At 38.1% G+C, this 14,138-nt stretch overlaps 1 long non-coding RNA gene across 9 annotated transcripts in view; it reads right to left on the bottom strand.

Annotated features, from left to right (window-relative positions):
• Window positions 1-14,138, bottom strand: part of LOC134559934 (uncharacterized) — a 163,036-nt gene that overhangs the window by 5,639 nt on the left and 143,259 nt on the right. For 6 of the 9 annotated variants that reach the window (XR_010082628.1, XR_010082630.1, XR_010082627.1 and 3 more), the window contains 4 exons: window positions 10,043-10,263; window positions 8,232-8,374; window positions 4,611-4,739; window positions 127-2,597 (listed from right to left, as the gene is read on the bottom strand). This is a non-coding gene — a long non-coding RNA (uncharacterized LOC134559934). Of the gene's footprint in view, window positions 1-126; window positions 2,598-4,610; window positions 4,740-8,231; window positions 8,375-10,042; window positions 10,264-14,138 lie in introns of those variants that run through there. The other 3 variants (XR_010082629.1, XR_010082635.1, XR_010082634.1) reach the window with 3 other exon arrangements.

The following is a 14,138-nucleotide window of genomic DNA, read 5'->3' as shown; positions in this document are numbered from 1 at the left end:
AACTTAAATTTCCCTGATTTTATCAAGTTATCTGCTCCAGACCTTAGGTGGAAATGCAGGTCACAGCTAGTTCTGCTTCTGTGTCTAGGTTGCTATATGAAGCAAATCATAGAGCAAGCACCAGAAGTGTGACCTCCGTATTTCATTGGCATTGCTTGTGATACAGCCTCCCTCTGGTAGAAAACATATATAAAATAAATTATTGGATTGCAAAAACCCTTTGTGGAGATGATTTAAAACAAAGCAGTACCCAGCATCCAGGATGCTGAAACTCCTCAAAGGAACAGCAGTTCAGTAGGCATAAATGGACACACATAGTCTTTGGTGCTGCTCCTAAAGACTTTTAAAATTAATATGCTTCTTTAAGAGAATATTGAGATACTACAACTTGGAGAAGGTGGGACTATTTCCAGCTTTGTAAAGCTCTGCAATAATGAAAAGTTCAGTAATTCCCTCTTCTTCCACTCATCTTCCCACTCTTCCTCCTGACAACCTGACAGGACAACTCTTCTGTTGTACTAGTTTGGTCATGCTGATGAAACAAATCTTAACAAGGTAATACTCACAATTTTTGAGCAATTTGGACTGATTTCTGCTACTTGATTTCCCCACATAAACACTTTGTTATGTGGAACTGAGTATTTTGAGTCATGTTGAAGTTTGAGGCTTGTTGAATACATGGTTGTCATGCTGTTAATTCCCCATTAATAAATGTGTGTACACATAGGTAAGCAGAAATGTCTTTGTTTATTCACTGTCAATGAGAACAGAACCTAACTCACCTGAATATTTGTGAATTCTCATATTTAATCCATTCAATTACATGATCACATAGCTTTTAAAAAATATTCACTCTCTTCTGGCTCTGGCACTCACCATCTGTTATTCCTCTAAAATTGGCTCTTATATGCTGAATAAACAACCTTCTGTTTTCATTATTCATATGCCATGTTATGAAAAATCTATAAACACAAGGCTTCTCACTAATTATTAAATTGCCACCATTTATTATATGGAAATATTTATTTAATTTATTCCAACACCTTTTTTTCTCTTTTAATTCAAGAGAGTCCAACACCTTTGAACAGTAGGTGCCTGGACAGATAAGTAATAGATTAAACTTCCTTTTGGTAGAACAGAAAGAGTAGCTTTAAATTATTTAAAGTGCTGGCACTTCAGAGAAATGGATTTTCCCATTATAAGCTTGCTCAAACAATGACACAAGCAATTTTGACCAGAACAACGACACGATTTAAATAATAAAGCAGAATTCACACAGAGTGCAATATCATAGCAGTTTCTAGAACATCTTTTCAAAGTCATTGATGTATCCTGAATTGTATCAGTGATAAACTGGTGTTTTGAAGGAGTCCAAAACTTTACCCAGTGCAGAGAAGTTGGTCAATGTGGAGAAAAGAGTGGACCATGGAAAAACTGAATGCCTCTGCAGAGAAATAGGTTCCTGCTGGGTTTCCTTCCATCTTTACAAACAAGACTAGTTTCCAAATGCAACTGAAGTGAGATTACAGACCTGTTTTCACTCTCTATGACTAACAGAGGGGAAACCCTTCTAGAACCGGAAAAATAATGACGGTCCTTTTATTGTGAAGGATATAAAAACTGCCCCGGGAAGAGCAGCTGCTTCAGACTGACCAGCAGCACGTGCATACTGGCAGTTCCCTTCTCTGTTTACTGTATTTACATAAATAGTCACTAAGTGTTTCTCTGCAAGGCTTCAGCAGGCACTTCCTGTACACCCTAAGATTTCATCAGCTTCAGTGAGTGCATTACAGGATGCCAGCTCAGGCTTAAAGTCTTGAATCATGCATTGCACATTTCTTGCTATCTGAATGAAAGCCTGCTAGCACAGTTCCCAGTCCAACACCAGGCCTCTGGGGAGTGTTTATATTGGAAGTCAAAATCTAAAAAGACGAGGCTGCTTTGGAAATTCTGGTCTTAGTGACATGACAATTCATCACTTCTGTGCAGTTTTGGAACTCTCACAACAAACCTCGCACAATGAGGTCTGAATCAAAGCAAGTAGCCAAAGTTAGTGGTGGCGTTTTCCTTCCTACAGTTTCTGCCAGTCTCAGTGAAGGATGTTTACTACAAACTTTTACAAATTATATGTTAACATAAACCCAAGTTAAGTCCTTCTCTGGAACAAGCTCTTGTACTACTAGTATGAATTTGTCTAAAAATACAGCTCGGAAAAGGATATGACTTGAAATAAATAGAGTCATTTCAAGGGTAATTTGGGTTGCTATGTCTTCAACACACAACTGAGAAATCTGTGATTGCTGAGCAGATTGGGTTTCTGGCTATTCTTTCATGTGTTTATATTTTCTGAAGCAGCCCTTGGAGATACTGTTAGGACTGTGTTGAGGACTAAGTTCAGTAGTGCTGCTTTTTTCTTCATAGGAGGTGGATAAGGCCATTATGATTCCGTCATTTTATAAGGTTTACAAATCACGTACCCCCAAAAGTGCCTCTAGTACCAGATAAACAGAAGACCAGTCCCACCCTCTGGAACAACTTCCATATTTATTGTTGCTTGAAAGTCTTCCTGCAGCATCTTCTCTGACCTTTCAGTCACCCTAAGGGAAACCATGAGCACGTGAATGCAAAACGTGATATATCCCTGACAATTTCCATGCACCGTCTCTCTTCACAGCTAAGACATTGAAGAAATTTTTAATAATAAAACAAATTGACATTTATTGAAGGGCAGAGGTTATGGAACTATGTCAAACAGAACACTGCAGCAGAATAAAGCCTGCCAATAAATTTAACTCTTTCTAAAGTTTTATTTCTCATTGTAATTATTAACATCTTTAGTTAGAAAACCGTTTGGACATCATTAAAATAAATGCAAATTATCTTGGCTGATCCTTAAGGATCTTTTTTACACATGCTCTTTGTTGGAGTCCATGTTTCCATGGATCCTCCACAGAGAGTGAAATGTGAAGGGATTGAATTAAAACCTTTAGAAAAATTAGAATATATAAAGCCATATATGCATAAAGTAGAAATCTAAGCCTCAGTTTTAAGCTTCACATGCCCTAAGTGCCTAGTTGTTAGTGTAGAAGTATAGAGCTTCAGGTCTAGTGATAGAGTTTAGACACAACAAAAATAGAGTACTGTTTATAATTTTTGGTATGAATTTTGCGCAAGTAAGATAAAGTTTTTTACGTATGTTAAGACAGAGTTTTTCACATAACAAGATAGAATTTTTTCACACAATAAGATAGAACTTTTATGCCAATAAGATAGAGTTTTTGCACTGATAGATATGCTGTATGCGTAGGGTTTTGATGCTGCTTTTCGTAGTTTTCGTAGTTTTACGAACTTAGAAAATTGCACCTAGATTGGGTAGTGTGTAGATAAAGGCATGAATATGCATTTGTAAATTATAGATAAAAAGCCTCTGGGCTGAAAGAGAAGGTATCGATTGATCAACCCGATCTATCGATTCAACCTTCACCTTTTGCAGCCTGAGGAGGGAGCCCTGCCAGGGAGCCAAATGGGATTCTAAAGGTACCATCTATTGTAGCATTGTTGCCTGGGGTCTTGGCCCTGGGGTCCCGTCCCTTCCCTTTCCCCCTGCAGCGTTTGTCCCGGAACTCCGTTCGGGGCTGCCGGGGACTCTGCGCGGGTTCGGGACCCTGGGACCCTTTCTTGCCTCTGTGACCCCAGGACCCCCTTCCTGTCACTGCGATCCCGTGGCCAGGAACTCTGTGTGAGTTTGGGACCTTGGGACTCCCTTCCTGTCACTGCGATCCCGTGGCCAGGAACTCTGTGTGAGTTTGGGACCTTGGGACCCCCTTCCTGTCACTGCGATCCCGTGGCCAGGAACTCTGTGTGAGTTTGGGACCTTGGGACCCCCTTCCTGTCACTGCGATCCCGTGGCCAGGAACTCTGTGTGAGTTTGGGACCTTGGGACCCCCTTCCTGTCACTGTGATCCCGTGGCCAGGAACTCTGCTGGTTCGGGATCCCCCACTGCCATCGTGACCCTGCAGCCGGGAAATCTGTGTGGGTTCTGAATCTCGGGACCTTTCCTGTCCCTGTGATCCCCGCTGCTGGGACCCCTGTCTGGGATTTGTGATCTCGTGATCCCTTTTTGTTATTGTGACCCCACGGCCAGAAACTCTGTTTGAGGTCAGGAATTGAAGGTTGTTTTATCCTAAGGCTGGAATGTTATGTTTAATTCCATGTTAAGACTACTGTTTATTCTGGAATTTTATTTCTAAGATTTTATACTCATATACTTTATACTCATAACCAATTGTGACACTGTAAGAATGCTCATTTAGGACTCTCGCACCTTCAGATACATGCTTTCATATAATAAATAATTCTGTTTACGACTTTAAAATGTTCTTAGACTTTTAAGACCTATAACCTGTAAAATGGCCTCGGCACTCTTCTTGTCACTCAGTTCACTAATGCATCGTTTTTATCATAGAGGATCACATTACATACATTAAACAGCTTAGGAACACCTAATGTCCTGTTGAGGTGAAAATAAAATTGCACAGATTCATCACTACTCCAAAAATTACTTGAAACAAATGCTTGTGAACTGTATCTTCACTTAGCAAACACTTACCTTACCAGTTCTGAATAGCCAGTCTCTATTCATGCTGTGAACATGAATCTTCTGGAACCCAAGGCATTTTCAGATAGACCTTTGCCTTCACTTGGGTACTTGGGTTGCAACATCTCTACGTTTTTAGGGCTGTGGAGCAACAAGAGGGAGGAGAGAGGGCCTCAAACTGAAATGAAGTCTGTCCCTGAATAATTTAAAGGAGCAATTTAAACTAATCTATTTTGTCACTGAAACAGGCTAAAGCATTCATCAGGATGAACATCTTCTCAAATTGCCCCTCTAGATCCACTAATGGATATCCTACTGCATGGCAATCAAGGCTTTTCCAGTACTGGCTAATTACCTCTTCTGAAGCCAAGAACTTTGGCTGTTGGGTTCTTTTCATGTCACTTCTCTAGAAGTTCTAATTCATCTTAAATTAAGTTCATCCTTAACGCAGCCAAATAACTAAATTATTTCCTTTCACAGACTTTGCCAAATGATCTTCCAAAGCAGACAAATCATCTCTGAATTATAGATAAGGCCACTTAGCAAACAATGCATTTCAGCATGTTACAAATGCATACCCAAAGGATCATTTTTGTTATTGAATACACCAGTAGTGATTAAAAAATTGTATCTTCATAGAATAGTTTTGAAGATAATGACAAATGAGCAAAACAAAATGTTGACAAAAGACAATATTTTTTTCCCCTGTTTACATGGAGAAAGGAATGTGAGTAAAGAATTTTTCCCTCTTCCTCTGTAGAATAACACCAGGAAATCTGTGTGGCAGGATCTCTGTGATCTTTTTCAGTTTGTTTCCTCCATAAATATTTCCTCCCATAGAAGGTAAGTGGGAAAAAGAACAAGTTGGAATAACTCCCTCAAGCATCGTCTGAGGAGGAGTGTACTTGTTTTTAGGGATTGGGTTTCTTGTTTTGTTTTGGCTTTTTAAGTTCAATGCAGGAGTGAGAAGACCAGGCAGATTTACTGAGCAGTCTGTGCCCTCAGGGTAACACAGATCTGCATGATCTACTCAGTGACTTCCAGGCTTTGTCAAGGTTACATGATAATTGTCTTAAAAATTTTAAACTGGATAAAGTGAAGATTTACTTATAAAAATAAGTCCTGAAACAGTAGAAGTATTTGCTGTTGTTTTGCCCCATGTACTGAGATAGTTTAATTCATCATATACATGAAGAAATATTATATTTTTAGGTCTCTGGGTGGATATTCTGTCTCCATATATATGTGGCTCTGTTTGAACACTTATTGCACTGATTTACTGGATTGTTACAGAAATCCTGGCAGTTTTTCAGGTACCAACACTTCTCAGGCCCACACTCAGGTGAATGCTTTGAATATTTGCCTGAGATTTCCTTTAGCCAGTTTAGAGATCTTTAATTCACTGCAGAGAAAACTAAATATAGTTAAATGCTTCACTCTCAGGGATACAGCTGACATCTTGCTGGTTTTCCCTGGACGTGCTCAGGCTGCTGCTCTCCAGCCACATTACTCTGAGCTGACTTAGCTCTTCCCCTCCACTCATTAAGGAAGAGATGTGCCTAATCTTGGAGCAAAAATCCCTGCTAGCTGGCAGGATGCCTTTAAGTGAGGGTGGTGCTAGCCAGAAATGTGCTCTCTGCAGATTTAGCCCTGCACTACTTCCATGGAGATCTGATCTCCTCAAATATTAAATGATCAAATTGTAGTTAATTAAAATTGGCTTTCACTCAACATTCTTTAAGGTCATTTTAAGTACTGAGGATGCAGATACAAATAACAACATGGTCTATTCAGGAAAGAGGTGGTTTCCACTGCAAACATAGTTGAATAGCTATTATCCATGCCCAACATATTTGCTTCTTTCTGTGCAGTAAATATTCTACATTTTCACTTATGTGTGCATTTGTTCTGTCGCTCTAGCAAAGAACACTCGTTATTTTGATATTCTTGTGTACAATATATTATTTTAAGAGAACAGAAATTACTTGTTATGTAGGACAAAATTCAAAATTTTATTTGAAAATAGCTGCATTTGAAGTGGCTTAAAGTCTAGAATATGTCTTAGATATGCAAATCTTGCTTGTTTTATGCTTGACTTCATAATTTCCAGCTGAAAGAAACTGCTGTTGTGCAAAGGTTAAACACAATCAGTTCTACACTTAAATTTCTCCAAATAACTTGGAAAATTCTGTGCATCAGCATGAGATCTGTACTTCTAATTGCCTTTCACATGATGCACTTGAAAATTATTTTAACTTTTGAATAGATTGAATTTTTCTGGAACCTGAGCTGATCTTAAAATTCCTAGACTCTGATAATGTAATCAGCTGTATCTATCACAATCTTATCCATTTAAATGAAAAAAAATTAGTTTAACAGTGTTCTTTGGAGTTTATCTTTCTTTTGATAAAGGGTCTTTTCAGGGTGCAAAGACATGCAGTAGGGTCCCTTGAAACAGGCAGTAAAAGCCCAAGCTCCAATATTTTGCTTTTCTTCATATATGAAAAAATATGCTCTACAGGGTGATGCTCTACATATGTCTCACAAGCATTCTGATGGCAGAATTAGCTTCCAGAAGCCAAACACCTTCTTGAAATATTTCTTGGCATTTTTGTCTGATCAGTAATTACATACCTGCCAATAACAGGAGGTAATATTTTGTTGTGTCTAAAGATAGCTGAGGTCTCAAATTCTTACAGTTTCCATAATCATTTCCTTCCTGTACTTGACTCCATTCCATTCCAAACCAGATTTTTTAGCAATGAAAGGACATGTCAGCTTCTGGACAAATGCCACCTGACCGTGTGTGGCATCATCTTATGAATGGAACAGAATGATGGGTATTTGGTCAGTCTTTGAACCATTGATTATGCAATGCAAAATATGAGATTTTCAGCTCTTTTAAATTCCTCAGAAATAACCCAGCTAAAAAGCAGCCCAGCATAAAAAGTTTTTCCCAGACTGTGTTTCTGGTTTTTAAAAAATGATGGTAATTCAGACAATTCAGGGGGGTTTTTTTTGCAACATTAAAGACAGGATATAATATCCAGTCTAACATTTAGTATAGATAACTCAGCATTTTGTGGAATTTTTTTCTGCTCTTTTCCTAGAATGTAATAAAAGTTTGGGGCAGTTGCTTAGTGTATAATTTAGACTCCTAAAAAATGCTTTGTTTTCCATAAATACCAACCCTCTGAAGGTTCTTAGTGTGTTCCTGAGCATCAGCTTTCTCTGTCAGATCCTCTGTGTGTCTCTTTTCCAGGAATGTAATTTTTCAAGCACTGGTGTTTTCATATCTTCACTCTCCTTTGCTTTACTTGTAAAAGTACAACAACATTGCCATTTCCACCAAACACTTTGGGAATCACAGGCAAAGAAAATATGAGTGGAAAGGATGAATCCCCAGCTGGTGATCTTTTCTTTCTGCTTTATGGAAAGAAATCCTCTTACTCAAACTGAGCAAGTGGCTGCTTACACAACAGCATTCATGAGCAGGGTTCTTAAAAACACCACTATTTGCCAAATGTGTCAGAAATAATTTTATGTTCATCTAATTTCCGCTTGGTATTTCTTTCTATGTGACCTACCAAGAAAAATCCCCAAACTTCCAAATAAAAAAAACCACAAACTAACCTCATTTCTTCTGCTTTGGGGCTGAGGGTCAGAGATTTCAGGGATTTTTTTCCAGCACTGGAAAGAAGGCAAGCAGGTTGGCACTTAAGAAGGCTGGTGTTAAGGGTGGGATTCCAGAAGCACTTGGTACTGGCCTAACGTATCTGTGTGTGTAAAAAAAATATTTATTGACTTATGGCAAAAAAAAAATCAAGGTCTTTTCTAGAAATTTCTGGTTTTTTATTCATATGCCATTACTTTTTTTTCTTTCAGCCACGAGGGACATGAACTGGTACCCTTAGCCACTCCAACACAGTCCTCCTGTGGAGGCAGCAGGCCCTCAGATGAGTTTAACAGAGTGGTTTTCTGGTCATGAAATACAGGTGTTTGAATAATATCCTTAGATGGTACTTAAACAGTTAGGTTCAAATAACAGCACAGTTAGGTTCTGGCATTTCTGGATATTGTTATAAATAGGAAGGACATAAGTCCACCCCGCACACACCTGGCCTTTGGGAGAGGTAGTAGAGCTTTAACCTGTCAGATTCTTTGGTCAGAGAATAAAGTTGGTGTAGATATCTACCTATTTTCTCATCTGTGCTACATCACATTAACCAGCAGCAAAAAAGAGGTTGCCTTTCTTTTCTGAGAGGCTGCCATGGACAGCACTGCAGTCAGCAGGTCAGGGGTAAATCTGACTGCCTGCAGTACCACCAGAGTGGCACTACAGTAAAATACTGACCCACTCCCACTGCCTCCTTATCCCTCCTTCCTCTCCATGCAATGCCTACAAATAACAAATTGGTGGGACTTCAGAGAAAAGAATAACTCTTGCATTTCCAGAGCAGATAGAGGAAAGTCTTTAAAAGTGTAGTAGGAAAATGCTTGATGAATGTTGACCTCGGCGAACAATCTAGAAATTCAACAAGGGATGTTACTTGCAGCTGCTGCTAAAATGTATCAAGAAAAGGTTTACAGTTTGCTGACATGCATCTGTTATGCAAAATACAGAATTTATGTAAATAGTGAAATGCAGTATTAAGCCAGGCATATATTAAAACTTAAAGACAGCATGAAAGTTTAAAAGTTTCCATTCTGAACTCTGGAAATCGTTCTTATGAATATCTACCCCAGATGTCAGTTTCTCTCAAGAGTACCCATAATACTACAAAGTGTGAGCACAATTTCTGAACAAAATTCTCCATTTGTTTTGGATAGTGGCATCCTTGGAGGAAAGAAAGAATTTAATTAAATCCTATACAACATTTCTATTCATAAACTTGTCCAAGCAAAACAAATCATAAATCAGTTTGAGTTTATTTATTAAATCTTACAATATGGGTGGTAAACACATATTAAAAAAACCCCAAAACTTGCAAACCAAACCATTACAGCTAGAGATGAATGAAATTTCTTGATGAATACAAAATTGACTGAAAAATGAACTCTTGGGCTTACTAAAATCCTCTGCAAACTCCGATCAGCTTCAGTGAGTAGCTTTGTTCTCAAATGGGTGAGCAAACTACTTTGCTTTGAAGTGGAAATCAGTAAATAAATAAAAGTTTTAATTTCTCAAACCAGCATTACTTTGTTGAAAGAAAATTTCAATTTTTAAAAGGGGAGATCTATTGCAGCCAAGATGGGAATGCAGTCCTCTTGAGCACACAAGGACAAAACAAAGCATTGCACATTACCCTGAAGGAAAACATCCTTATCCATGCTGCTCCAGCTCTGCTGTACTCTCCAGGAGCACAACATCAGCTATATCATTAAACAAACAGAGCAATTATTCAAGAACTTCCACACACAGATGTGTTTTCTCCTTTACTTACAATTTTTGGCTCCTAAACATGTACGGATGTAGTCTTGACTCTCGTTGAACTTTGGAAAAGAAATCCATTCCATGTAAAAAGTCATTCAGTGCAAATCATCCTAGTGAATCTCTATGGACGCAATATGGAGATGTTTTATAATTTTTTTTAATGATTCAATTCATTATCATAAGTTGGAAAAAATGAAATTTCCACACCAGCTGGGTCAGTATTTTGAACATCTGTATGACAATAAACAGAAAATTAAATCACTAAGAACTTCTATCTAGGTAGAATATAAAGGTAATCTATCTTGACCTGCAATAAATAGCACATTTTATTTCTCATTTTCCATTTTATTTCATATTTGGCAATCACTTTAGAAATTTCAGCTGCCAGTGTTCCTGCAATTATTAAGCATACCCTAATAAAAAATATAATTCTGGGAAGAATATGTGATAATAATATTTTATAATTTCATTTGGTTCTTGTTTTAAGTGCAAACAGTGTTAAGCACGGACCACTTGACAAACTTCCATAATGCAGGCATCATTATATCACAGTGCACTTTGGAAAACTGCCAGGCAGTTTTTAGGCAGCATTTAGGATCTCAAAATTAAAAAGTCAATTACTTCAGAAAATGTGACTACAGAATAAATCTTCTATGTGGGACATTAGGACCCCTCTAGAGCAAAGAGGCTTCAGATTCCAGTTGCTCACATCCAAAAGTCTATGTACTTCTCTTTTGGAGAGAGATGCTTTTTAGTCCTTCTAATTTGTTCATGTATGCATCTAAAGAAAGCAATTAAAACATGTAAAGAATATTTTCAAATTATGAATTAGATAAGGGGAATGTTAATATTTAGCTGGGATTTCATTTCAATGATTTCTTAAGCAATTAAATCTCATTAGGAAAACTGTAATTGCTAACAGGTGAAGTAAATTTAGAAAATATAGAAACTGGCTTGATTTTTGTTAAAGACAAAGATGGAATGCTATTATTTTCTTCTGCAAGCATGATCTTCATCTGTGAAAATTACTCTTTCCAAGTCAAAGCCCTTTAGTTAGTGCTTCATGCTGGAAGATGATCATACATCAACATGAGCATGGCCAAAATTTCAAGGTTCTATTTAAATAAAGTTTATAACTAAATAATTCTCAAACTTCTACATGTTAACACTGGACTAGTAATAGGATATGGATATTTTACCGTTAAAACAGTCCTTGAACCAAACATTATGCTACATATTAAGCAATGTAATTATGCTGAAGAGAACAGACTGATAAGAAAATAAGGAGTGATGAGATTTTTGATTGAGACAGCATATAGAATGATATTGCATTTGTGAAGTACAGGACATTGGAAATTTTAAAAAAAGAAAGAAAAAAATGAGTCCTGCTACAGTCAATCAAACATAAGACAAAGAAAAATGCTTTGGAAAGTCTTTAGCTGCAGAAAAACAACATATTTCCATGGGAATTGCATGAATATCCTATTTTTTATTTTCCTAGATAAGACAAAATAGTTCTTAGGAGATGGAGGAAGGAAAAGTATTTAGATATTTATGACAGAGATAGAGTATAAAAGAGAACTCAAGAATACAAGAGCCACTGAGGCAGAGTAAGACATCTGAAAAATGAACCACCACCATCAACAGGTGTTCAGAGCACTCCAAGTTTCAACATCATGGTGAGATCAAAAAGATAAGAAAGCAGTTCTGTATTACTCAATGGGAACTCACAAGTCACTCTTCCAATGTTAAATTCAGGGCAAATTCTCAGACATCTGTACTGTGAGGGCCACTTGTGCATAGCTGAATACTCAGAGCCCAGGGCCACCCCCTGGCAGCTCAGAAGCAAGAGGTGCCACCTCAGTCTGCATGAGGGAGCAACATGCATGAGAATTCTGCTCCTGAGGGTTAGCTGGGAAATTTGAGGGCTGTGGAAGGAACAGATGAGGAATGTAGCTGGGAGGAGCACTGGGCTTGAGGGTCACAGAGATCTGTCACAAGAAGCGAGCTCAGAACCAGGCACATCACATAAGGGAATGCAAGCGGCTGGGTTTAGTCCACAAGTAAGAAATGCTCAGGTGACCAAACCAGGTTCTGGTGAGATCTCTGAGACATGAGTAGTCTGTCACCATCTTCACAAAGTGCTGTTTCCATGAACACCTCAGAACAGGCTCCTTCCGAGGGCCCTGTGCCTGCATTTTTCTGTCACCAGTGCCTCCGAAGAGGGAACCCTGCGGACGCTGATCCGACTCCCCTCACGTGCATATGAGCAGCCAACTGGGTACGTGAGGGGTTTGCTCAGACATGTCACAGAGCTTGCACATGCACATATTTTTCAAAGTGTACAGCACTCTTTGACAACCCAGGCCTTCACACAGAGTGGTTTAGTGGGGCTCCTCACACCCTCCCTCTCCATGCCCCCAGCCCTACATGAAAGCAAAGGCAGCATTTGGAACTAAGCTCGCTAAAAATGATTTGGTTCATTGCTACACTTCAATAATACGTAAAAAACCCCTGCTGCTGCCTTGTGACACTACACAGCACGTCCCAGAGGTTGGTTTTAATGTATTTACTCTTCCAGAGCACTACGACTTTTAGAAACGGGCAACATGTGATGCAGTTCTGGTCTCATCACAACATGTTTAACATCTGGGAGAGCTGCCACTTGTGAAGCCAACCAGTGCTCTGCTGACAGACAAAGTGAGCATTATGCTGAAATGCCATTCCTCAGCTGTTTGCAGAATTAATTTCCCTGTAGAATTTTCTAATTAGTTGGCTCTTTCCAGCCCGTTCCCCACAGAGGAAGCAGAAAGGAAGCAAAAGGCTAGCACCTGCTCCCAAAGCTCTGGCCGGGAAAAAAAAAAATAAATAAATTTAAGGATGACATATACAGTAAGTATTTAGGCACTAGAAAGCCTTCTATCCATGCAGCTGTAGGGATGAAGTAACTCTGTTTGAAAGCTTAATGGAGATTCTTCTGTGGGGAAGAATTTCCAGTGGCTCACATTCCAGACAGTTAACCACATTACCAAAGGGAAGAAAAAGGGATTTGTTCAAGCATTAAAAACTATCTTAAAAAAAAAATCCCCCAATCTGTAGAAAAACAGACAGATGAATCCAGACCTGAGGATGATTCTGGAGTAGCTTGCTCCATTACCTATGGGTGATTTTCAATCATTCTTTTTTTTTTTTCCTATGTCTTTGAATTAAAAGCTACTGTTATGTTGGAATGCAGTGTATGACATTATCTTAGAAGGAAAAACCACCACAACAGAGTTTGTTCCTAACCGAAGTGAGTCATTAGAACTAAAGAAATAACATAGTTCTTGCTTTGAATTTATCTGCAGTGGGTCAAGGAAGAAAAGGTATTTCATGAAAAATAAAAATTTAAAAAAAAAAAACAGTCCAAGAAAGATAATTTGTATTTTTGGCTACTCAGCCACTTTGCCAAACAATTTTTAAATACTGAATATAAAACAAGTTGATGATCTACTAAAGTTAGGATGCATAAAGGAAAAAAGCTCCCTTATGGAAATGAGTATAATTATCACTTCGATAAACAGTTTTCACTGTGTTTCCACAGTGACTTTACAAAATGGTAGACCTTGCAAAGAGCTATGGTTTTAAAATAATATCACAGATAAAATCCATTTAAATTAGTTGGATGCATGTTTGGATCAGCACCACGTGTGATGTAGGCCCAGAGATGAGCAAGTTACCCATGAATAAGGCAAATGGTATATTAAATGTACTGTTTTGTCTAAGTTTTGTATAATTCCAAAGTTTCTGAAAGTTGTTGTTTAATAGATTTAACATATGTGTCTCCGTGCATGTATATATTTGGAGTATGGATATGTGGGATTGAAAGTCTTCTTAATTAATAATTTATTAATTTCATAGAATCAAGACACATATTACCTTTTCATAAACTAATAATTTTCCAGAACAATTTTAGATAAACAAATGCAACAGGGAGTGTAGGTAGGAGGAAAAGTTCTGCTAGTCCAAAGGAAAAGAAGATATAAAGTTGCCTGCCTAAGACAAATGCCGAGATCTTGGTACCCGCTCAGAAACAGGTTTGAAAAAGTAACAAAATAAAGAGTGGA

The sequence above is a fragment of the Prinia subflava genome, chromosome 18 (assembly GCF_021018805.1).
Source record: "Prinia subflava isolate CZ2003 ecotype Zambia chromosome 18, Cam_Psub_1.2, whole genome shotgun sequence".
Lineage (NCBI taxonomy): Eukaryota > Metazoa > Chordata > Aves > Passeriformes > Cisticolidae > Prinia > Prinia subflava.
The sequence above is the reverse complement of the archived record's forward strand: the minus strand, read 5'-3'. Positions and strand labels throughout refer to the sequence as shown.